The sequence below is a fragment of the Myxocyprinus asiaticus genome, chromosome 12 (assembly GCF_019703515.2).
Source record: "Myxocyprinus asiaticus isolate MX2 ecotype Aquarium Trade chromosome 12, UBuf_Myxa_2, whole genome shotgun sequence".
Taxonomy (NCBI): Eukaryota; Metazoa; Chordata; class Actinopteri; order Cypriniformes; family Catostomidae; genus Myxocyprinus; species Myxocyprinus asiaticus.
The window spans coordinates 11,766,101-11,792,911 of record NC_059355.1 but is presented as its reverse complement, the minus strand read 5'-3'; the positions used below and the strand labels follow the sequence as shown (position 1 = coordinate 11,792,911).

Genomic DNA, 26,811 nt, shown 5'->3' with positions numbered 1-26,811 from the left:
CGCCTTCTTTGCTCATATTTACCAAGGGTGCCAATATTTTTGACCACAACTGTACAAATCAAGTTGTCGACATTGGCTGTCCTTTAGTGTCTGAACAGGTCTCAATGTCAAAATTTATTTCTAATGTCCAAAACTTCTTCAAAAAAAATTTCTTGTAATTATTCTAAGTCTTACTTTTAGGAATTATTCACTTATAAATTAAAATTATAATTTTTAATTCAGTCATTCCAAACCGATATGCTGTTATTGTTTCAGTGGAGCACAAAATAATAGTGGTTCACCTTCAGATCATAGTGACTACTTCAAAAAGGGCAAGAAACACCATAAAAGTAGCCCATGTGACTCGTGCACTTTATTTCAAATCTTCAAAAGTGAAATTTGACACCAGTGACATTTCGTTGACCTGTGAGAAGAACCAATGACTTTTGATGGTGCCATTAATGTCCAACTTGACATGATGTTTTTTTTTTTTTGTTTGTTTTTTGTGATCTGTAACTTGTATAAAGCTATCAAATGGCTTGTATTACAGTATATAAGTTGTATGGAAGGCTTTGATCATGCTTTTTTGGTGCTTTTGGAGCATGACAGATTGTAATTGTATGTAAAAAGCTGCATGAAGGTTTTTTATATTTTACTTTTGTATGAACAAAAATAGAGAACACAGTTTTTTTTTTTTTAAACAAAGTATTCCTTTAAAGGTGCACTGAGGTTTTTTTTTTTTTTTTTAATTGCTAAACAAAGAAATTAATAGTATTTTTGAAAAATATGTTTAAAGAGCACCTATTATGGTTTTTCAAATATTACCTTTCATGTAGTGTGTTATATAGCTGTTTGTGAATGTAAAAAAGTCTGCAAAGTTTCAAAAATCAAAGTGCACGAAATATGAAGTTATTGACAACCAAAAGAAAGAACCGATTTTTAGTAATTCCAGACTTACTTCCTGTACTAACCTACGTAATTTGGTAACAAAAAACCCGCCTCTGGTCTGTTTACATGTACAGCCAGTGCACGCTGTTAGCCTCTGCTAACCGGCTAACTCACGTTATTGTCAAACTACATATAAACTTACCACTGAGAAATGTCCTGTTCTCGTCGTGCTTGCGATGGTGGTTCGGGTTGATCTTCCGATGTATCACTGTCGGATTCAGGCTCAAATTGGTATGGTAAAACAGACATTTTTTCAGACGGAGCTGAAACTCGGATATGGTAGTGGGCATTTCCTTTTTCCGACATGCACTGTAAGCGGTAGACCAATCTCAACAGACTGGGACATCTGACCAATCAGAGCAGAGTAGGCTCTCTGAAAGGAGGAGTTTAGAATGAATCCTTTAGAACGGATCATTGAAGGAGTCGTTTTTGACACTGGGAAAAAAAGGTAATGCTGCAATTTAAATTATGAGCCAATTAAAGTGTTTTTTGACCTTGGATGCATGTAAATCTATTGTATGAGACCTTTAAAACAAAATTAGGCACGTTTAAAAATCACAATAGGTGCACTTTAATACAAAAAAATCAACAAAATTCCATCAAATTGTGTAATCTTTAACTAAATTAAATTAATTAAAATGTTCATTTATTCAAGTTTTTTTAATTTCAGTCATGACAACTCGCAGAAACATTTAGCATGTTAATCTTGGTATGACATGTTGATAGGATATTGGTCTTTGTGGACTAGATCTGCTAAGGCTGCTGCTGCTGCTGCAGAGCAAGTACAGAGACTTGCTACTGCTAGAAAATAGACATATGTACTGAGTTAGCATTTGGACATGTTGCTGCTGCTGCTGCACAATTAGACAAGACATGCTGCATCGAGCATGTATTGCATGCTGCTGCACAAATAGTATAAACAATCCCCTAACAAAGCAGGGAAGCTGCACAAAATGCATAACAAATAAACAAAAAACACAACCCCCCAACCAAGCAGATCTGTCACCAAGACTTGTGTACAGCTGCTACTCAGAAGAGCCATGTGCACCAACTGTATGCTAGCTAGGTGTGCCTTGGCCACTGGCCAAATGGCCTAACACTAATGAACTGAATTTGTATGTGTGTTTCGGCCTGCTTAGCCGAAAAGCTTAAAAGGCTAGTGACCTAACTGATAATGTGTACCTGAGCCAGGAAAGCCCTGAGATTGTTTAGCGATTGTACAACTATGTGAGGATTTATTTAATCTAATGACCTAAGACAGCAATGTGTGCCAGGCAGATTTAGCTAAGGCTTAACTTGTTAAAGACTCACTTCTATGTGTCATGGCCAAAAGCAGACCTTACCATGCATGCTGTTAGAAGAGAAGCCCCAGCAACCACCTGAGCAAATAGCATTTTCAGAGAAAACTCGTGCAACACGCTGTAGTGAAACCGGCTTTTCTGTTAAACTGATAAATTTAAATGTTACACTAAGAGAGAGATGCAAGTTGATTAGCTATCCGATTACACGTCAAAGAACCAATCATCTTACACCACGCGAGCCGATTGGCTTAAAGGAATAATTTACCCAAAAATGAAAATTCTCTCATCATTTACTCACCCTCATGCCAACCCAGATTTGTATGACTTTCTTTCTTCAGCAGAACAAAAACGAAGATTTTTAGAAGAATATCAGCTCTGTAGGTCCATACAATGCAAGTGGATGGTGATCAGCACTTTAAAGCTACAAAAAGCACAGACAGTCTCTGGTCGCTATAACTGAGTGCACCTTAATATTTATTTCTTGTTACACATTTATGTTCATTTCTTTCCATATTTCAGATGACGACTGTAATTTGGAGTTGGCATTTTTAGTGGACAGTTCCGAGAGTGCAAAAGACAACCATGCCCAAGAGAAGTGATTCGTTACTGTACTTGTTGCCTGAATCCAGAATATTAGTCTCCAAACAGGGCAGGGTCTGATCTTCAGAACGGCCCTCCTGCAGTACAGCAGTCACATGATCACAGAGCAGTCCTGTAAAGATTGGTGAGGTGTGCCCACCTTCCAAGACCACATTGCAACCATTCCGTACATCGGGCATGGAACCTACACCACCTATGCCATCACTAACCTCACCCGCATCTACCTGGAGGAGACTGGCCCTGGTACCATGAAGGTGGCTATTCTGCTGTATCACGCGAGTCTCATCCTAAGAACCCTGATATATTCTCTGCTTTACCTGATGCCAAGAACCAAGGGATTAAATTCTTCACAGTAGGTTTTAAACCTGCTGCCAACGTGGAACAGCTTTGCCTACTAGCGAGCCCTCCGGCCACCCGCTACATACACAACCTTCAGGACAAAGGAGCTGTGGACAAGATTGTTAAAGAGATTTTGAGTAGCTTCTTTGTATTTTCTCATGGGACAGAAAATCATAAATGAGATCTCTTTAATATCTCAATTGTTTCTACAAGTCAGCAACAAGACTCAATGGAGAGTGAATGGAGACTTTTGCACAAGTCTCCTGCTTCTCAGTTGTTTCTCCTGAGAAAATAGAGTCTAATGAATTTCAGAAGAGATCTTAACAGTGAGCTCGCTTCTGCATTCATGGTGCTAACATGCTAAACGCAGCCATTACATGCATCAATTTCATGCTGTTATTACTATATAATTTGATACTACTGCAAATATGGGTGTTTAAAAGTGTGTTAATGAGTGTGTAGAATACAGACAAAAAAAGGATGATGATAGGCATGTCTTACTTTGGGCATATGGAGGTAAATATGCACCAGCTCGCTAATAACTCTGCACAACGGTGTGTTCATGTTGACTGATCATAACTGACTGAATTAGAATCAGCTGTCTGCCTCCGTGTAGGTGGGGCTACAGGTCACACATACCAGTGATGTGGACCAATGGCAGTAGAAGGTGTTTAGCAGCTGGTACAAAGTTTTCCTGAAGGTTTGCCCTTGCAAGCTGTTACGAACCACTGAAACGAACTCAAAACAACTTTGTTTTGGGCATATTTTATTCTAAATGATGTCACACCTGTTCATTCTTCGTTTTGAAGTGTGAAGTGCACAGGGGTCTTTCAGCCGCTTTCTGCAAAAACCCTGGAATAAGCCATTTTCTTAAGTGCATGTAAAGGAAAACTTTGTACCAGCTGTTAAACACCTTCTTACTGCCATTGGTCCACATCATTGGTATGTGTGACCTGTAGCCCCACCTACATTGAGGCAGACAGCTGATTCTCGTTCAGTCAGTGTCTTAAACTATGCTGTGATTTGCCAAGATACCAAAGTCTGCCATTAAAGTGTCAATATGAAACATTTCTCATCAAATTCTTCCAACACCAAAATATCTGTACTATGCTATCCACATAAATTGTATAGCTCTGTACTTTTACTGTATGTCAACAATTGTCCCATTTTGTGTCTAATTTTAGTTCTTTTAAGGAAGTTTAAGAGGGCCAAAGCAGGGAAAGCAAAACGAATTGTGAGGGAGCGTAAAACTATTTCAGAAAGTAAATTCCCTACCTGTCTTCTAAGGGACTACAGTTATAGGCAAGCTGTTGCCAGGAAGTCCACAAATTGAAAAGAAATGTTGCTAAGCCAAGAACCAATGGCTGAACAAACTAGCATGAATATTCAGATGGTAAATTGCATATCACGATGCTTCTTTTCTATTGCCAACAATAGAGATTTTTAACGAAAATGATAGCTGTGGTAAAAAAAATTTGTTAAATTTTGTATGGGAATGCAAGCAAGCTGTGAAAACAAGATTTTGGTTCTGAGGGACCAACTTTGAAGTGTAGAAATGATCGCTTCATTTGAAGTTAAGGTCAGATGCTTGTCAAAGCACAAATGAAGGATTTATGTCTCTTGAGGGATCTTGGATCAAGAGGTGCATGTGTGCTGCAGTTTAGTGCTACCTGAGGACACACATCTCCAGCAGCAATGGAAAAAGGAAAGTCTTATTTCTTTATCTCTCCTGAGGAAATAGAAAAACTTGGTGTAATTAATTCCTTGAACTGATGAGGTTAGAGCATAATAACTAGCCTAAATGTTCTCTCTAATGAGTCTAATAACAGGGGATGATTTAAGAAATTTTTGTGGGGGAAATGTTTTTTTTTCCCGAAGCTATGACTAATTAAAGTTTTTATTATAAAGCAATATTTTCCCTGGGATCTAATTTATTAGGGCTTTTTTTTTTTTTTTTTTTTTTTTACCTTTATAAGGACATTTAAAAGGACATATTTTTATGTATAATACTTCAATTTAATCTATTTATTAAAATAAATTCTAAATTAAAGAAATATTCCAGGTTCAATACAAGGTAAGCTCAATCGTCAGCATTTGTGGAATGATATTGATTACCACAAAAAATAATGTCGACTCGTCAGTCCATTTCTTTAAAAAAGCAAAAACCGAGGTTACAGTGATGATCTTACAAGGAAAGTGGAAGGGATCAATTTTTAGTGTTTAAAGGCAAAATGTGAAGCTTAAAATTTTATGAAAGCACTTACGTTAATTCTTCTGTTAACACTTGTGTATTATTTGAGCTGTAAATTTGATGAAATCGTCATTTTTACGATCATTTTAGGGTTTAGTTGTTTCATTGTCATGGCAACAAAGTTGTAAATTGGATGTAACTTTACACAGAAAATGGTAGTATGCAATTTTATCACACTAACATCATGTTAACATGCATGTTGTTTACGTTTTGTGGCTATACTTTTATAACAGTATTTTTTACGCTTATGGATTGGCCCCATTCACTTCCATTGTAAGTGCCTCATTGGAACCCAGAATTATTATTTTCTTTTTTTTAAGAAAAGGTGGGATAAGTCTGAATTAATTTTTGTGGTAATTAAAATTATGCCACAAATGCTTTTGATTGAGCTTAACTTGTATTGAACTTGTGTTGTATTGAATTTGGAATGTTCCATACTGTTATCTGTAACTACACAAGCATCAACTCATATTTTGATAATATGTATTAAGCTTCAAATATTATGACAGGAAATATATCAGATGACAGCAATGTCAAAAAAGCAATGTTATAAAGTTATGCACTTTGATAAGCGCGTAGCTGAGTTCAAGTTCACCTTTGCATTCACTTCATTGTCTATGCAGATGTTAGTTGTAATATTAAGTTTATGTTGTAGAAAAAGCTGATTAATTTTACATATATAGGATGTTTTTGAGTGAGGTAATTAGCCCTTTGGTAAACTTCATTGTACAGGTGTTCAGCTCTTTCAGATAAATCCCCAACATACTATGACTGGATTATTTGAAACAATCTAGATTTTTTCAAGATTTTTCTTTCTTTAAAAAAAAATAAATATAAAAATACATTTAAAAAAGTGTATCCTTTGCGAAGAACACAATCCAACAATCCATTGCAGATGGTGAATGAAGCAAGAGAAATGTCGAAAGGCTTGGCAACATGCAAATGCATGGTTGGGGAGTAACGGAATACATGTAACGGGATTACGTATTTAAAATACAAAATATAAGTAACTGTATTCCACTACAGTTACAATTTAAATCATTGGTAATTAGAATACAGTTACATTCAAAAAGTATTTTGATTACTGAAGAGATTACTTTGCATTTTATTGTCATTTGTTTCATTTAATATTTAGTCCTTTCAGATGGAAAACATTTATACATATAAATGATGCGATCCAAAGTGCATCTGAACAGCGGTGAAACACTTTCTTATGATGTGTTACATTCATACGAGCAGAGAGAGAAGTACGTTTGGAGCAGAAGAAATATAAATAAACCTTGTGTAAATTGTCAGCTTTACGCTAAGCTAAAATGCTATTTCTAGCCATTTTACATGCACGTTACCAGGCACGATCATTTTTATCCAGTAAAATCACATTGGATCGTAATTTCTTTTTTTCAAGACCTTTGATATTAGGGCAAAAATCGTATTCTTGATATAAATTTTTGTATTGTTTTCCTGTAAAAATATCTAAAAATCCTTAAAACAAGATCAATTTGATTTATCTTGTTTTAGAAACAACACTGCATAAGATATTTAGGTTTTTCAGAGAATGTATTTTTAACGTGTATTTTGTCTTACTGTACTGGCAGAGTTTTTAATAGTCAAAACAAGTGAAAAAATGTACCAGTGCTGAAGAAGTAATCCAAAGTATTTAGAATACGTTACTGACTTTGAGTAATCTAACAGAATACGTTACAAATTACATTTTACAACATGTATTCTGTAATCTGTAGTGGAAAACATTTCAAAAGTAACCCTCCCAACCCTGTGCAAATGTTCTTTTGAAATCAATTGTGAGTCGAGTTTCTGTGTACTTCACATGAGGAGAGCTATTTGCATGCTATTTATGTAAAATGTTCCAAACTTACAGTGACCCAGAAGTGCAGAACACAACGAAATTTACAAAGCAAGCAAAAGTTTGCTTTTGTGGCTAAATTTTGATGTGTTGTAGCTTATTTTAGTGTGTGTAGCTTAATTTCGGTGTGTTGTAGCTTAATTTATTTGTGTTGTAGCTTAATTTATTTGTGTTGTAGCTTAATTTTGTTGTGTTGTGGCTTAATTTCATGTTGTAGCTTAATTTATTTGTGTTGCAGCTTCATTTCGTTGTGTTATGGCTTCATTTCATTGTGTTGTAGCTTAATTTCTTTGTGATGTGGCTTAATTTAGTTGTGTTGTGTCTTCATTTTGTTGTGTTGTAGCTTAATTTCTTTGTGTTGCAGCTTAATTTCGTTGTGTTGGGGCTTCATTTCGTTGTGTTGGGGCTTCATTTCGTTGTGTTGTAGCTTAATTTCTTTGTGATGTGGCTTAATTTAGTTGTGTTGTGTCTTCATTTTGTTGTGTTGTAGCTTAATTTCTTTGTGTTGTGGCTTAATTTAGTTGTGTTGTGTCTCCATTTCGTTGTGTTGTGGCTTAATTTCTTTGTGTTGTGGCTTAATTTAGTTGTGTTGTGGCTTCATTTATTTGTGTTGTAGCTTAATTTATTTGTGTTTTGGCTTAATTTAGTTGTGTTGTGGCTTCATTTCATTGTGTTGTGGCTCAATTTATTTGTGTTGTAGCTCAATGTATTTGTGTTGTGGCTTAATTTTGTTGTGTTGTGACTTATTTATTTGTGTTGTGGCTTAATTTATTTGCAGGTTTGGATGGATTACTTTAAAAAAGTATTTTGGGCTGAATACTAAATACTCTTTCTAAAAATGTATTCAGTAAAGTATTCTGAAAAAACCACATAAAAAGTAACATATTCAGAATACTTTTATAATACACTTAGAATACATATTTAAAAAGGAACAAAAAGGCACAATTGAAAGAACTGAAAGAATTACACGTGATATGTCATTATTATCTTATCTGAACCGCTACACATTACACTATTAACATCTAAGTGAATCTGAATAGCTTGTGTCTTTAAATTAGATGTGGTGTTGGACAGTGGTAGAAATGTTTTTCTTTATGGAAGGCAGAAGGCAAACAGCAGGCAGTTTGTGGTCAGCTACAATATTTTAATATTTAATTTTTTTTCTTCTTCTTAACCCATTATTTGATTGGATTGACCAAGAATAACACATTTAGACACAAAATTAGATAAGAAATGCAAATTAACCAAATTTATTTTCGAGATGATAACTGGATGCCATGTGCAGAAATGCAACAAATAGTGAGTTCATGTGACAAGTAGTATATTAATAATTTTTACTATGCTTGCTTGCATATTTCCATAGTAAGTCCTATTTATTAATTTTTTTTTCTTTCTCTTTTATTACCAATACTTTTGCTTTTGGATGCTTTTGATAATTTTACTCATATTTTGTTTGTTTTAATTGTTGTTGTTGTTGTTTTTTGTTTTTGTGAATCACTTCCTTTAGATGTTTTTTTTTTAAAATGAGATATAAATATTAGTGTGCCTGTTTGTTACAATATGTGTCACACTGAACTAGCCGCCCATACGCCTATAAGCCACACATTTTACACTAGTTCATTACATTAGGTGTCCTCGTTTGGACTCCTTTTCTCACTTTCAGCCTTTGCAGTATTTCTTAGCGTATTTTACCTATTTATATAATTTTGGTAAAAACTGCTATTTCTCAACAGTTCTTCATTCTAGAAGTTTCTGAAGTGGACGTGACTCACCAAATGCTTATCGAGAGCAGTCCGTCTTTACTCCATCTTTACACAGAAGCCGCATCTGCAGCTACATAAATGTATTTACACGGCAACAATCGCGGAAAACAATGGATCATGCCCACGAATGTTAAGTATGTGTAAAAATGTTGCTGTACTGATTCACAGCACGCTGATTGTTAAAACAACGGTATACCAGTGCAGTTGCCAGATATTCAGTCCGGGAATCATTATACATGAATAAGACGTTGTATTTTCATTCTTTAGTCCCTTCTAACCTTTTGGTGACCGTGGCCCATTTTTAAAGTATCCCCAAAACGCAACCTGCCATTCTGTGATTTTAACCCGTACTTGTGTTTTCAAATGAGCCCAATTTTGCATGAAACTTTGCCAACACTGCTCACATGCTTCAGCTGATCTGGGGAAAAGAGAGCGAGAGGATGCGTTTGCAGTTTGCATCTGCGCAGTTCAGAAAATCTCTTCAGAAAAACAATCAAGTTTCTCACTTGACTGACAATAATTTTTTTTTATTTCCACCTTATTTTGTGGTCATTATGAAAGAAGTATTCTAACAAAATTGTATTAAGTAACTGTATTCTGAATACAGATGCTTGAAAACGTAATGGGGGCTGAATACAGTTACTTCATTTTTGTATTCTGAATACGTAATGCCGTTACATGTATTCCATTACAGCCCAACCCTGTTTATTTGTGTTGTGATTTAATTTCTTTGTGTTTTGGCTTATTTATTTTTTTGTGTTGTGGCTTTATAAATTTCGTTGTGTTCTGCACCCCTGGGCCACTGTACAACCGCTCACTTAACAGGCTTCATTTAAGTTAGGATTCAGTTTACTAGGTTTTGGAACAGAGCCATTTTATATCCACACATTGTATTGAAGAAAAGAAACACAAACACAGATTTTCTTGATGAAATTAATCAAAGTGGCCTGAACAAGATCTGTGCTGTGGATGAAGTTACATCTAACATTAAACATAATTACATCTAAGTACATTTACAAATATGCACCAGATACATGTGGCGACACATCTGAGAGATTAAAGGTAAATCAGAGGAGACATTTGTGGATGTTTTTATGGAATTTAATGGATGCTGTCTCCTCAAATATGTATAATAATGGCGCAGTTTAAAATCTCTTGCCGCCAGCCTCGAACCCTGATACTTAAACTATTTTAGATGCTGGCTTTTCTTTATTATCAGCAAGCTAGAACTGAATTCTTAATGAAAAGTTACATTAAATCTATCATCAAGGGTTTTATCAAAACAGCTTTGCCAGCAGAGGAATATTTCCAATCTAAAAATAGCTACATGTTTTCAATTTCTAAATGATAAAAAGATTATTGTGGCATTTTTTTCTGGATCTAAAAAATTTGTAAATGTTTTTGTTTTTTTCAACCAACATGAAAGTAGCCATTCTGTTGTGAAGTGACAAAAAAACTTATAAAAACACCTTAAAAACTTATAAAAGGACCCCTTTAGACCCTTTAGACTGTCTGTAAAATTTGTAAAAAATATCTGATATTTTGACATTTTTATGAAAAGTTTAGGTCAAATGGAGTAACCCTAAGAAAACTTCTTGACATTCCTGACTAAAAATGTATGATACATGTATTAAAAAAAAAAAAATTTTTTTTTTTGGAAAACTTCTTTTGAAATGAATGATTTAGTGTTGTATACTCATATGTTTTCGAGCTGCAAGGAAAATATTTTAATGGCAAATTGTTTTGTTGACAATTTAAATTATTTTTATTTTTTTTACCAAGTCAGGCCTGAATACATTTTAGAGTTTTAATACAATAAATCTTGACAAACTTATTTGTCAACGACCCAGATATAGAAACTTTGCGGGAAAGAGTGTTCTGTAGATTTATAAGTTTATGAAGCATTTAAAGGTCTTTTAAATCTGTCACTCTATTTTAAGTCTAGGCCTTCAGTGTGATTCATGCCATCAAGAAAACACAGTTTCACAATGAATAAGACACCCTATGCCTTTGGGCATCATACATTATGTCGCAGCTAACTAATAATAGCAATTGACATTTTAAAAACATGTCCAGGCACTAAAGCCAAAACTTGAAACGATCCTGAATGCTCAAGCAAACCTAATTTTAACAGCAGCATGACTGTTTTGTGAAATGAATGTCTCCAAAACAGACATTAAAAAATCATAAATTTTCATATGAATCTACCAAGGAGGTCTATGATACCTGGAAAAATCTATCTAATATTTGCGATTTAAATGTTACTTGCAGTACATTTCGTTTCGTCAGGGTACACGTTTATGCTGCGTTCCATTCAAGTTAGATGTGGGATATTCCTACTTGATATCTCTGACCATAAATGCATTCCATTCCCTGACATTCGGAAGATGACGTTTAAGGAAACAAAACGGCAATGCTCCAGTTAGCTTAGCAGGGGTTTGACTCTCATTAGCGATGTCTCCTAGCAACCCAACTGATAAACAATTCTGCAGCGCTAGCATTTGTGCTTCAAGTGTATGATTATCAAAAGAGATTATAATTTACCATGTTTTATACACCTGTTTCTGCAGGCGTTTGTTAAACAAGCTTTAATATCATTTAATGTGGAAACGAACTTATTTATCGATATTACTTAATAAAGTGAATGTTTATCACTTACTTTGTATACCTCCCTGAGTGACGACATGTTTGTGTGACATCATGCCCCTTCATCTCGGCGAAATCGGAGTTGAGAATTTCTGCACGAGCCTACATTCCATTGCACTTTTCCTAGTAGGAAGTTGTAAAATCTGACTTTCCGAGTTTAATGGAACACAGCACTACTTTTCAAAACTTGATCCCACACTGAATGCTCAAGCAGCCTAATTCACACTTATAAAACTCCTGATGTTGCTATAACAATGCAAAAAGCACTTACTAATTAGCTTGAAGTGAAAATCAGTCCTCCTTATCTGTTTAATAAATTAAGCAATTTCATGGTCATGCAGAACATCTCCTGTTTTTAAATCCATAAGGATCTCTTTCTCAACGGCAATACCAGCAGTGATGACAGCCGACTCGTCAGCAAGATCTCGCGCTCTTCACTTTCAAATTACGTACAACACTTAAAGGGGATCTATTATGCAAAATTCACTTTTACATGGTGTTTGAACATAAATGTGAGTCGGCAATGTGTGTACACAACCACCCTACAATGTTAAAAGTCCACCCACTCCTCTTTCTTATATTTCTATTAATCAAAAACAGTGTCTCAAAATGACTGATTTTCATATCTGCTCTAAAGTGACGTCACTTTAGAGCAGGCCACGCCCACGACTTGTGATGGACTCCACCCTATTATCATAGATCCTCCCCTGAGTGATCAACACACAGTCCGCCATTTTTTTCCGCTCTGGAGCAGCTACAGTGAGAAGAATAATGTCTCAACTTCGTAAGCATCATAAGTGTTCTGTTGTTGGCTGTAAAAGTGAACATAAGAGTCTTCATGTACTCCTGGCATCAGAGCCACTGAAGACGCAGTGGACAAGTTTTGTTTTTGAAGAAAATGTGCCCCAAAACATACCAAAATTTGTGTGTTTGTGCAAATCATTTTACACCGGACTGCTTTGTGTCATATAAAGCTATCTTATGGCTTCAGAAGACTTGGACTATGGTGCTACTTTTATGATAAAGTTATGGTAATTTTATGGTGCTTTTTGGGCATTTTAAATCACCTTTAAAATCCAACTGGAGGGAGATAAAGGAATACAAAGAGAGAAGGAGATGGATGTTTTATGGTTGTTCTAAGTGGTTCTGGTTCTTCAGGATGAGAGAGGTTTTCCCAGGCCACCAGGAATCCAGGGAGAAACTGGGATTGGACTTCCTGGTCCCAAGGTAAGCTTTGAAATATACACTGCCTTTCAAAAGTTTGGGGTCACTTACTCATTCTTCTTTATTATATTTTCTTCACATTTTAGAATAATAGTGAATCATCAAAACTATGGAATAACAGAAATGGAATTATGGGAATTATGTTGTGACTTAAAAAAATCAAAAATAAATAAAAATATGTTATATTTTAGCATCTTCAAAGTAGCCACCCTTTGCTTAGTATTTGCAGAAACTTACTCTCAACCAACTTCTTGAGGTATCACCCTGGGATGCTTTTAAAACAGGATTAAAGGAGTTCCAATCTATGCTGGGCACTTATTGGCTGCTTTTCTTTATTATTCGGTCCAAGTCATCAATTTCAAAAACTTTTTTTTTTAAATACAGTTTTTGTTTTGTAATGAAATAAATTAATATGTTGGCACAATTATATTTTTGATTACAAAACTAATTTCAAACATTTAAGCATACACCTTCAGATCAAAAGGTTTTTAAGATCATGAGAAACATTTCAGTCAAGTGACCCCAAACTTTTGAACGGCAGTGTACAGTGCCCTGAAAAAGTATTTGGACACTTAAGCTGCATTTAAAAATGTATAAATCATGCTGTTGCATTACATAACAAAATATTGAAGCAAGTGGAATTTATTTTAAAGAAAGATAGCCCAGGTACACTTTTCAAGCAGTACATTTTATTAAAAAGTAATTTGTTAGTAGTTTTCTAAATGGTAAAACAAAAGTTCTAGTGTTCAAAATGAAGATAAAATTTATTTTGACTTTTTTGTAGAACACGACCATACCAGAGGTTGAACGATAGTGGATTTTGCAGATACTGATAACTAAGGTGGTGAAAAAGACTGATAACAAATTAATCAGCCGATAGTTTTTAAAATCGGTTTAGAATGTTACAAAACTTTCTTGATCTTTCCTTACCTTGACGTGCACAGACACAGAGGCTGCAAGAGTACGAAATAAATAAAATAACAGATGCAGTTTATTGTTCAATCAAAATCCAAATAATAACCAGAAAAATGGGAGATTTGGAACAGGGAAACGCTGGACTTTTAACTATAAACAAACCCAAAACACACTGGGGACTTTTATTTTGAAATGACAGCGATTTGGATCTGTTAACTTAATTAAGCTTTTAAAAGCCTATATATTCACCAGATAAAAAGTTGTGTACTGTATATATATACTGTATATTTTACCAGATGAGATGTAATTAGGAATAAGGTTTATTATTATTCTGAAGATATGAAGTTGGAGACAAGATGCATATGCTGACCGGGCTCGTTTTCATATAGTAACATTTTTCTTTGCATGCCCTCGCTTCAAATTAGAACACTTGATTATCTCATCAAAATAACAAAATATGCTTGATAAAATGAAGATAAAAATATGGATGAATGTTTTAAATGATGAAAGATTTAGATACAGCAAATCCCCACATGATTGTTTTTATTTCATTGTAGAATCCTCCAGCAACGGCCACAGAGGAACACGGAGGAATAAAAAATAAATAAATAAACTAATCGGCATAGATTTTTAACCGATTACGATAGTTCCAAAAAACAATTATCGGCACCGATTAATCGGTAAAGCCGATATATCTGTCTAACTCTAGTCCATATTTATTGTACTGATTTACACTTGTGGCTGCTCTGCTAGGAAACTTGTGTGAACCTTGATGTTGCTACTAAAATGACAATTGGCTCAGAAAAGTGAAGTTAGTTCTGAGAAAATCTCAAGCAGCATTTGTTTACACATACCACTTGGTTTAATATTGTGTTCTCTAATGCAACAACTCATATTTTTATTATTTGGGCCCACTTTATTTAAAATTAGCTTGCATATAATATCAGGTTATCAGTGCACTCATATTTGTGGTCATAAACACATGAATGTGTGTATTTCTTTCATCTATAGGGAGATGTAGGGCCCTCCCTGGCCTCCTGGACTTGGCAAGCCAGGCCTGACGGTAAGACATTTAACTATCCTGCCATTAACTAAAAATATTGAAGTAATTGTATTAAACTTGACTATCATGTTTGGTCTAAAGGGGCCACAGGGGCCGCAAGGTCTGCTAGGAGAGAAGGGCCCTCCAGGAGAGAGTTTACCAGGGCCGAAAGTACACACTTCATTGTACACCATTTCATTGTTTTCATCAGTCACCATGTGTATTATAGTCATATAAAAGCTGCGTAGACGTTAAATGTGTATTTTTATAGGAGACCTGCATGCAGGAAATTTGTACACTATCTGGGCATTTTGTAGATCCATTTGTGATAGATATAAGTTTCTGATCACTAAAGACCCAAGTATGTTATAATGTTTGGCAATACATCCATGCATTTAAGGGTTAAGTGTGTACAGAACAGAACTGAACAACTAGTTCTTTATGATGTAATTAAAAGCTCCTCTCAGGTCATGTGTCTCTTTTTCAATTCAAGTAAAACCTTGCCTTAGGCTGAATGAACAAGGAAATTCCTGGAAATATTGGTTGAACAATAAATATAATTTTAATATTAATATAATAATATTATTTTAATAAAATAGTATATCATTGAAATTAATTATCCTGCAACAGAGTTTAGAAAACTATCTTGTAGCATAAAGAAAAAAGTACGTCAACAAAATTGCATGAAATATTTTTGAGTAGTTTTTTTTTATTTATTTTTTTATGAAACCTCCCCAATAAAATTACGGAAACTGACTAAAATTAGTTACATCTAACGAATGATCAGCTTAAATAAAAGGGGTTCATTCTACCAATAAAATTAAGTAAACTTAAAAAAAAAATATTAACCACCTATGTAAATAAAATCATTAAAACAGTTTAAATAATAATTATTAAATTGTAAAATGCCTTACATTTTTCGATTAATTTATCTTCCATTTTTTTATGTTATAACTATTGTTTTCTAAGCATTTATACTTGAAGAAACATATAATTAAATAACTTGTACAATTAGCTACCGCAAAAATATGCATCGGTTATGAAAACACCAAACACAGATATTGTTACGTATTTATTTATTTATTTTTCGGACATGGCTGGAGCAGGTGTAGTATTCATTTTACACAACTATCAAAAGTGACTTGAGACACAACTTGTTAACTTGAGTCTTGACTTAGACTCATGACTAAAAACTTCAACGTCAGAGACATTTCTGCTTAGAATTTCTGCATGGTATGAAAATGGGTGTTTAAATTGAAGGGCTGGGTATTGATACAGATTTCCCTTTTCAATTTGATTCTGATTCACAAGGTCTCGATTCGATTTCCATTCCAGTTCATTTGGGTATTTTTCAGTTATAATGTCCATTTTGCGTACATATAAAATACATTATCTCTCAGCTAATGCTGTTAATTATACAGGAAAACTTCTAACTAGGTAGTGCATTACAAACATATTTTACAAATGTTATTTATCATTAGTTTTTCCTCCTTTTGGTCACATTTTAGCTATTAAAAATGCATAATTTGTACTGTTTACAGTTACATTGATATGTAGAACAAGCACTAAAGTGGTACTGTCTTTTTAAGAATAGCATCAGTTCAATGAGCATCTCATAGAAGGGTTTTGGCTTCTGTGCTGCATCTGTACTATGTGCAATTGGAATTAATGTTTTTAATTTTGTTGTTTTAGATCAACAACTGACTGTTAAGAACAGAAAGTGTATTACTAGAGACATTATTCAATGACAAATGGATTGCCTGGATCTCATCTTTGGACACGCATTACACGGAGCGAGTCAAACCAAACTTTTACATGCGCAGTGAAAGGATAGTGTGAAATTTGGTTGCATATGGGAGTGATTTACTCACTTTGTAAAGGGTTGTACATAGAGTAAAAGATCGATCTTGGGTTTTAAAAATCGATATTGGGATAATTCAAACGAAGGTTGCAGTTAATCAGAAAATGTATACTTTTACACTTTTTTATTTTGTCTTTTACAGGGAGAAAGGGGTCTGGAGGGGCTTAAGGGACCCAGAGGGCCAGTAGGTCCAGGCATTAAAGGAGACAAGGTAAAACACGTATTTACACACCTCATACTGTACAGTACATTGTGAGATGGCTGAGAAAATTGTGGACTGACAGACCACACATGCTAATTTGAACACTTATTTTTTTCTTAAAAAAAAATAAATAAATAAATAAAAAAACATGGATGCAAATTCTCTCATTTGAATTTGAAAGTTTCTTGGCTCTGAAAGTTTGTGGTTTAATTATTTGCTTAATTAGCATTACACCATGTAACAAATGTTTTTTTTTTTGGTTTTTTTTTTTGGTTCCTGGGTACTAAGTGTTATTTCCTAATTGCATATGCCTCAAAAGTACAGAAAACGTCCTGGTTACTTTCGTAACCTCCGTTCCCTGATGGAGGGAACAAGACGTTGTGTCGATGTAGTGACACTAGGGGTCACACTTGGGAGCCCCAAACACCTCTGATCTTTGAGAAAAGGCCAATGGGAATTGGCGAGTGGGAATTTGCATGTCACTCCCCTGGACATACGGGTATAAAAGGAGTTGGCTCGCAACCACTCATTCAGGTTTTGTGCTGAGGAGCCGAGACAAGGTCCCGTCCATTTCAGCGGGTAGTTCAGTGTTGTGGCAGGAGGGACACAACATCTTGTTCCCTCCATCAGGGAACGGAGGTTACAAAAGTAACCAGGTTGTGTCGATGTAGTGACACTAGGGGTCCATATAAGAAATGCCACAACTAGCTGAACTGTGCTATGTGGACTGGCGGTGTGAGACAGGCAGACCATTGCGTGCCTCGTAGCCAGCTATCCCAGCCGTGGCCTCTTCTCTTCTTTTTTCTCCCCAAAAACGAGTGGAAATCGTTTTATCAGCTAGGGGCCATAAGTGTTCGCATCAGGGGGTTGTCCCTCCCAAGGGGAAGACACCGCAGAGACCACACCCTGCCCGAAGGGGAGGTAATTGTGTGGAAATACGTCACCTGGTCTTACTGTGTTTTGTTGGCAGTGTCACATGTGGAGAAGTCCCAGTGGTAGGTCCTACCCAGAGGGGATGGAGCTCTACAAATATGGCGACTGGTGGCAGAGGGGACTCTGCCCAAGGAAGACACGGGTTTACCAACAGGGAAACAATCTCACGGATGATACATCACACGGCGTTACATACAGGCAACCAGCACATGTGGAGCACCTACCCCAGTACAGGGCCTACTAGCATCGAGTTTCTCCATGAACTCGCCTGCCACAGGGCTAAGGAGGAAGTACATCCAGGGTCCACGGTCTCGTGAACACGGCTGGGGGGTAAAAAGCACACGTCTCCCCCTCCAGGAGGGGAAAGGCGCTATGTGCAAGCGGAACACCCGGCTCAAACCAGAGATTGTAGAATCTTGTGAAGGTATTGAGTGTTGCCCAGCCCACTGCTCTACAGATGTCTGCTAAAGAGGCGCCATTGGCCGCCACACTCCTGGTAGAGTGTGCTCGTAGCCCCAAGGGAGGCAGCATGTCCTGGGCATTATATGCCAAGGCGATGGTGTCAATGACCCAGTGGGCGATCCTCTGTTTGGAGACAGCGCTCCCTTTCCGCTGTCCTCCAAAGCAGACAATGAGCTGCTCAGAGCGTCTAAAGCGCTGCGTGTGATCCAAATAGATGCACCAAGCGTGCACCGGACACAGCAACGACAAGGCTGGGTCTGCCTCCTCCCGGGGCAGTGCGTGCAGGTTCACCACCTGATCCCGAAATGGGGTCGTGGGAACCTTGGGCACATAGCCCGATCGGGGTCTCAGGACCGCGTGAGAGTATTCAGGACCGAACTCCAGGCACATTTCACTGACAGAGAACGCCTGCAGGTCCCTTACCCTCTTGATGGACGTGAGCGCAGTCAGGAGGGCAATCTTCAAAGAGAGTGCCTTTAGCTCAACTGACTCCAGGGGCTTAAATGGGGCTCCCCGCAGGCCCCGTAGGACCACGGAGATATCCCATGAGGGAATGAGGCACGGTCTGGGAGGATTCAGCCTCCTCACGCCTCTAAGGAACCTGATGATCAGGTCGTGCTTCCCGAGAGGAGTGTGAGGTCCAAGAACCAAGTCTGGGTGGGCCAGTAGGGTGCTACTAGGACGACCTGCTCGACCTGCTCCTTGTCCTCTGGGTCTGTGCAAGTAGGCTCACTGGGGGGAATGCATACTTGCGTAGGGCCCGGGGGCCAGCTGTGTACCAGCACATCTGTGCTGAGGGGAGCCTCAGACAAGGCGTACCAGAGCGGGCAATGGGAGGATTCCCGGGAAGCGAACAGGTCTACCTGCGCTTGACCAAATCGACTCCAAATCAGCTGGACCACCTGGGGGTGGAGGCTCCACTCTCCCCTGAGCGTGACCTGCTGCGACAGCGCGTCCGCAGCGCTGTTGAGGTCGCCCGGGATGTGAGTGGCTCGTAACGACTTGAGTCGCTGCTGACTCCAGAGGAGGAGACGGCAGGTGAGTTGTGACATGATGGGAGCACAAGCCGCCTTGGCGGTTTATGTATTCTACCATCGCAGTGTTGTCCGTCCAGACCAACACACGCTTGCCCTGGATCAACGGCTGAAGCCGCCGTAGGATGAGCAACACTGCCAGCAACTCGAGGCAGTTGATGTACCAACGCAGTCGCGGCCCAGTCCAGGAGCTTGTGGCTGACTTGGAGGCATCTGTCGTGACAACAACTCACCTGGAGACCTGCTCTAGGGGAACCCCTGCCCGTAGAAATGCCATGTCCATCCAAGGGCTGAACAAGCGGCAACAGATTGGCATGATGACCACGCGATGTGCCCTGCGGCGCCATGCCCATTTCGGGACTCGAGTCTGAAGCCAGTGCTGAAGCGGTCTCATATGCATCAGCCTGAGCGGCGTGACCACCGCCAAGGATGCCATATGCCCCAGGAGTCTTTGAAATTGCTTCAGTGGGTCCACCGTTCCCCACCTGAATGACTTCATGCAGTTCAGCACCGACTGTGCGCGCTCTGAGCCAGGGAGAGCTTGCTCTTTTCTCAGTTGACCCGAAGCCCCAACCGGCTGAGGTGCCTGATAACCAGGTCCCTGTGTGTACACAACAAGTCTCGAAAGTGAGCTAGAATTAGCCAGTCATCGAGATAGTTGAGGATGTGATGCCCACTTACCTTAGCGGGGCAAGGGCTGCCTCTGCGACTTTCGTGAAGATGCAAGGCGACAGGGACAGACCGAAGGGGAGGACCTTGTACTGGTACGCCCGGCCCTCGAAGGCAAACTGCAGGAGAGGCCTTTGTCGAGGTAAAACCGAGACATGGAAGTACGTGTCCTTCAGGTCTACCACCACGAACCAATCTTGATGCCGAACCCTTGCTAAAATGCGTTTCTGCATCAGCATCTTGAACGGGAGTCTGTGCAAGGCCCGGTTAAGTACTCATAGGTCCATGATTGGCCACAACCCACCGCCTTTCTTCGGTACGATGAAGTAGGGGCTGTAGAACCCCTTCTTCATCTTGGCTTGAGGGACAGGCTCTATCGCGTCCTTCCACAGAAGGGTCGCGATCTCCGTATGCAGGGCAGCGGCATTCTCGCCCTTCACTGAGGCGAAACGTACGCCATTGAACCCGGGCGGACGCCTGGCGAACTGAATCGCATAGCCGAGTCGGACGGTCCTGGTCAGCCATCGTGACAGATACCCAAAGGTGAAATACTTTGAGTAAATGACTGTTAGCTTTGAAGCCATCTTTATGCTGGTGTACTCTTAAAAGTTAACAAACCTTTAGCAGATACACAGTACACATTTAACATTTTTAGTCTCTCTCTTCCAATATGACATCTACTTGCACTCAGGGGCGCATACACATTTTTGTCCAATAAAATGCCCTCTAAATTGAGAATGTCCCCCACCACTTTTAGGCTTTTGGCTATTTAAAAAAAGGTCGAGCCCTCAGATTTATCACCCCATCTGAAGAACAGAATCAATACAGGAATGAAACTGTGCTTATCAAGACTTTTCATGGGGTTTTTAACCATGAAGACCAACTTGCTGCCTGGTGATTTAGTGTCTGGTTGATGATTTAATGCTGTTTAGGGCGATCAGGGTCAGCGGGGAATCCGTGGATTGGCAGGACCACCAGGAATAGCTGGACCTTCAGGGTCAAAGGTGGGCAATTAGTTTTCATCAGTGTCAGTTTGAGAACCTACAGCAAACAAGGGACAAAATTCATTAAATGTATCTATTCTCTGTTAATCTGTTTGTAGGGTGAGCCTGGCACACCGAGGTGACATGGTTTACCTGGGCTACCGGGACGTGCAATAACAGGACCAAAAGTATGAGCTCTCAGTTATCAAACACCACAATATTATCAATACATGTCAATGCAGAATAGTCTCTACAATCTGGAGTCCTAAAGTCTGAGACCACATTGAAAATATAATTTTTAAAATTAAAACATTGAAATACGCAATAGTTTAAACATTGATTTCATTGCATCCATTGAAGCACACAAGATGCTCTTTGGAGCTTTCTCAAATCATGCTGGATAACAATCAGGTTTCGCACCAACTTGGGGAGTACATGCCAGCTCGAGTGCATGCTGTCATTAAAGCAGAAAGGGGGGGGTGGGGGGCATAATACTTAGAATGTCATGAAGACGAGGACACAAGATGAACTGAAAACCCAATAGTGGGGACATTATTCCAATATAGGTAGTAGAAACGATGAACTGAACAAAAGGTAACAAGCCAACACAAAGATGAAAAAACAAACAGAAATAAATCCATGGATAGCAATCAGGGAAGTAAGAAGAAAGCAGGTAGGGTCTGTGTATACTCTGATGAGACTAGACAAAGAGTGACTGGTGTGTGTGTGTGTGTGCATATATATATATATATATGGCGCATGTGCTGATGGGGAAATGAGGATCAGGTGTAGCTGCCAACAAGCTTAATAGTCCAGGGAATTGGAACGGATGACGTCATGAGGGAGAGACGTCGATGAGGGCGTGACATAGAGATTCTGAAATGTATTTAAATGTTTTTTATTCAATGTTTCACATAAATTGTTATGCTGATATTATGATTTTCAATTTAAAATATTGTATTAAATTTTTAAAAAGTATATAAAACAGAAGCATTTTCTATAGGTAGAACAATATATCGGTTTTACCGATTAATCTGTGCTGATAGTTGCTTTTTAAACTATCTGGTTCACATAATAAAAAAAAAAAAAAAAAAAAAAAAAAGGTATTCCTCCGTGTTCCTCTGTGGCCATCACTGGAGGAGTCTTCAGTTAGAATGGTTTAGTTCTTCAGTATATCAGTGGCCTCTAGAGGTGAAATAAAAACAATCACTGACACTTAGTGGAGATTTGCTGTATCTAAATCTTTCATCATTGAAAATATTCATCCACATTTTTATCCTCACTTCAATGCATATTTTGTAGTTTTGATGAGATAATCAAGAGTTCTAAATTAAAGAAAGGGCATGCAAAGAAAAATGCGACTCTATGGAAACGAGCCCCGTCAGCACTTACATCATGTCTCCAACTTAATTTCTTGTAAATAATACAACATTTTATTCCAATGAATATATATTCATCTGGTGAATATATAGGCTATAAAAAGCTTAATTTGGTTAATACTTAATATAAAGCATTAAAACGAACCAAGTCTCTGTCATTTCAAAATAAGAGTCCACGTGTATTTTAGGCTTGCTTGTTTACAGTTGAAGGTCCTGCATTGTGCACCAAATCTTTTTTTTAACTGAGATTTTAGTTGAACAATAAAATGCATCTGTGATTATAATTCATGTAGCCTCTATGTCTGTGCCCATTATAGAAAGCAAATAATAATTTTTATAAGAATAAGAAAATCGATTTTAAAATCTATTAGCCTTTTTCACCACCTTAGTTATCGGTATTGGCAAAATCCACTATTGGTCAACCTCTAGCATTTTCGCTACTGGTCTCAGGCTTTGGACCTCACTGTTTTGTATGTATGCTGCAAATATTTCGAACACCCAGCATGCCTGTTAACAACAAGCAACGTCTCATTGCAGGGTGATGTATGACAACCAAGTCCGTCCAGGCCTGTAGGGGACACAGTATATGGACTTCCTGGACCAAAGTTTGCCCATACATTTGAGCATCTAAATTAAAGCCTTTACATAGTCTAAGTTATTTATAGCTATAGAATAAACACATTTGTTTGCTATTACTATGTCTTCATCAAACATCAATGGATCATTCACTCTTTGTTTGTAAGGGTGATCGTGGTGACTCGGGTTCTCCTGGTATGAGTGGTCCAAAAGGGGATGGATATCCTGGTCCTGTACTGAGTAAAAAGTGCATATTTTGTTCAAAAGTTCATGCAGTGTGGTTGTGCACACATTATGTGTGTACATTTAGCTTGCATGGCCTGGCTGCTGAAGCTTAGGGCTGGGATATTTAAAACGTGTGTAATTTCTGATTAGTCCAAATGTCACTTGCTACATTTGTTTGTTAACATGCATTGCAGGGGCCTCCTGGTCTTTCTGGTCTTCAAGGGGAACCTGGTCAAGAAGGGATAGGTTTACCAGGACCCAAGGTAGGAGGACTCACTCGACTTATGTGTCAGATCAAGCAGAGAATATGTATGTATACTATGAAAAGATGGGCTGTGAACACAGATATTTCACCATGACTGTGTCTCAGGGTGATTTTGGCTTCAGAGGTTTGCCAGGCCCTCCTGGACCACCAGGGGAAGGACTACAAGGACCACCTGTACGTCAGTTGAAATTTATAAGCACAGTCTGATAATGAGATAACCCTTAACCTTTTCTCACAACTAACTTCAAACCAAACCTACTTGAAAAGTGAGCTATATTTTGTTTAAATAAATGCCACTTGTTGGTTTCATATTTTGTAATATGTAATGCAAAGGCATTCATATATTTTTAAGTGTGGCCAAATACATTTTGGGGGCACTGTAGATGCCAAAGCACAATACTATCTGTGGTCCCTACAAGTCACTAGATTCAGTTTTTTTTCTGAATTAACATTCCTTGGGAAACATTGCATTCCTTAATCATCTTTACAGCACATTTACCATAGTACTACTACATCCATGGTCACATATTCTCCACCAGACACACTCTGTACCTATTCCAAATCTGTTACATATGTCCAACAAATCCTGTCTATCTCCTCCAGTAACTGAACATCTTTCCAAATGTCCAAGTGCTGGTTTTATCTCAGTGTACAGTAATCTGAATGCGTTTCTCCCTTTTGATTTGTTGTCCATACTGTTTCTTAACACACCAGGGCACCATGGGAAGACCAGGACCTCCTGGGCCTACCGGGCCACCAGGACAAGGCTTACAGGGTCCGAAAGTAAGACATACACTAATGCATATGCGTGCTTGCATAAACACATTTGCACATCTCTGCATTTCAAATGGAGACAGATATCTTAAAGGAGTAGTTCACCAAAAATTTTAAATTCTTTCATCTTTTACTCGCCCGCCTCATGCCATCCCAAATGTGAGTTTTTGTTTTTTCTGCAGAACACAAATGAAGATTTTTAGAAGAATACCTCCTCTTTGTAGGTTCATAAAATGCAAGTTAACAGAGTCAAAAACTTTGAAGCTCAAAAAGCATATAAAGGTAGCATACAATTAATCCATATGACTCCAGTTTTTTAATTCATGTCTTCAGAAGTGATATGATAGGTGTGGGTGAGAAACAGATCAATGTTCAAATCAAAGTCCTTTTTTACTATAAATCTCCACTTTCACATTCTTCTTCTTTTGTTTTTGGTGATTCACATTTGTCATATCGCCATCGACTGGGCAGGGAGGATATTTTATAGTAAAAAAGGACTTGCCTTATTTTGTGTTATTTTCTTAAGTCTTCTCAAGCCATACAATAGCTTTGTGTGAGGAATATATAACATTTTTATTTGTTATTTAATGACAATCTTCCCCTCCGCCATAGCTCTGATATCTCTTCCAAATGGCATTATTTTCACATGTCGTAGCCAAACGCAACATGCTCAAATGTGCGGAATGGAGAAAACTAATAATAGCATACAGGTTTGCAATGGTATAAGGATAAATAATGAAAGAATTTTCATTTTTGGGTGAACTGTCCATTTAATACACTATTACAGGGTGATCAAGGGTCACAGGGCGTGACAGGGCCAAGGGGACAACCTGGAGAAGGAATCCCAGGGGCAAAGGTCTGTGGTTTTGTTACAGTATATAAGCTGAATGAACATTCATACAGTGTTATTATTAGGCCAATCTGTGTTCCTCAGGGTGATTGTGGAGCTCAGAGCAAGAGAGGGATGAAATGAGTCAAAGGTGATTTGGGAGATCCTGGAGTTCCTGGACAAACAGTTAGTAAACATCATGAGAAACAGTTATGAACAGGCTATCTTCCAAACCCTAGTGCCTAACTAGTCTAAAGGGTCAAGAGATGACTGGTAAGCATGGGCAGTTGGCCAGATCTTTGACCTATACAGCCATTTTTAGGTGTGGTGCCAACATAAAGGCTGTTTAAAACAGTAAACAGGAAAAAAAATTATGGTATTATTCATGATTATTTGATTCTATTGACAGCCCTTGTTTTAACTGTAAGAAATAAAAATAAAAAATCTGCATATAAGTTTGTGATAAAAAATATTTCTTGAACTTGTAGTTGTCACTTTTAGGGGGTTGCAATTCCATTTTCTCAGTAAAGCTGCTTTGGAGTAAGATTTATTGTAAAAGTGCTATACATATACATTAGAATTTAATTAAATGTTTCTCTTAAGGTTTATATACAAACATTAATTGTTAAAATAAAATGGTAACGAAAAACACTATCAACACTAAAATATATATATCTTTTTAAAGTAGTTTTTTACAACTAATTATTAATAATAAAAAATATAATTATTTATGTTAGGAACGGGGGTCCTTCGCATGGGGGACATCATATTTGGGGGTCCTGTCTAGTGTAGGTCATTTCCTTTTCTTGAGTAGTTTGAGACATTTTTGATGATTTGATTGATCAAGTTTTCTTCCAGGGTAGACTGGGAATAAAAGGAGAGTCAGGACTAATAGTATGTATTTTTTTATTTTTTCAAAAATATAACTAAAATTTAATGACTAAAATATGTGATTTTGTTTTTTAGAGGGACGAGATAATCGGAATGATCAGGGAGATTTGTGGTATGACACTTTTTCACATGTCACAAAGGAAAAGTTCACCCAAACATGTACATTTTGTTATTATTTATTCACCATTTTATTCCAAACCTGAATGCTGTTATTTTTTCTGTGGAACGCAAAAGGAGAATTTTTTTAAGAATCTTTAAGCGGGCTCCTTCCGACATAGCAGACCATAAACTGGAAATCGAGCGAGCTCACAGGGTTCCTGCTCGGCAAGCTGCGGAGGGAGGCAGGTCCCGATAAATTCTGGCCAAATTTCTGAGATCATCTGATAAAGATCTTGTGTTATGCGAGGTGAGGAGTAAATGAAGGCTTTCTTGGAAAAATCACAGCATTTTCTTGTTCCCAGACTTTGCGAATTCGACAAGAGAGAAACGTGATCGATTCAAGCACTGCAAGAAACTTTTACATCAATGGAAGGTCGCTTTTGCACTGAAATTCCTGGCCAAATTAAGAATAGATGCTAAGGAGGGCCATAAAACATTCACATGCCCACAGCAAGCGATGTCCTTCATAAAGTCAATGGAGTAACTCCTAAAGTCGTTTAGGAGCGGGTTTGGTTATTAGCAATAATTAATAATTATCAAAGATAATTATTAATTATTAAAATCAATAGAACATTGATTAAAATTAACACTAGCTTATTGATCATTCAAATTCAACAATCATCAAAGATAATTATCAATTATCAAAAATCAATAGAATATTAATAAGGATTAACATTGACGGGGCACCACCCTGGAATCA

The 26,811-nt window shown here is 37.7% G+C and overlaps 1 pseudogene; it reads left to right on the top strand.

The window, feature by feature from the left end:
* The first annotated feature begins 891 nt into the window (after positions 1 to 891).
* The window catches only part of LOC127449614 (collagen alpha-1(XXVIII) chain-like), a 40,770-nt pseudogene continuing 14,850 nt past the window's right edge, over positions 892 to 26,811 (top strand).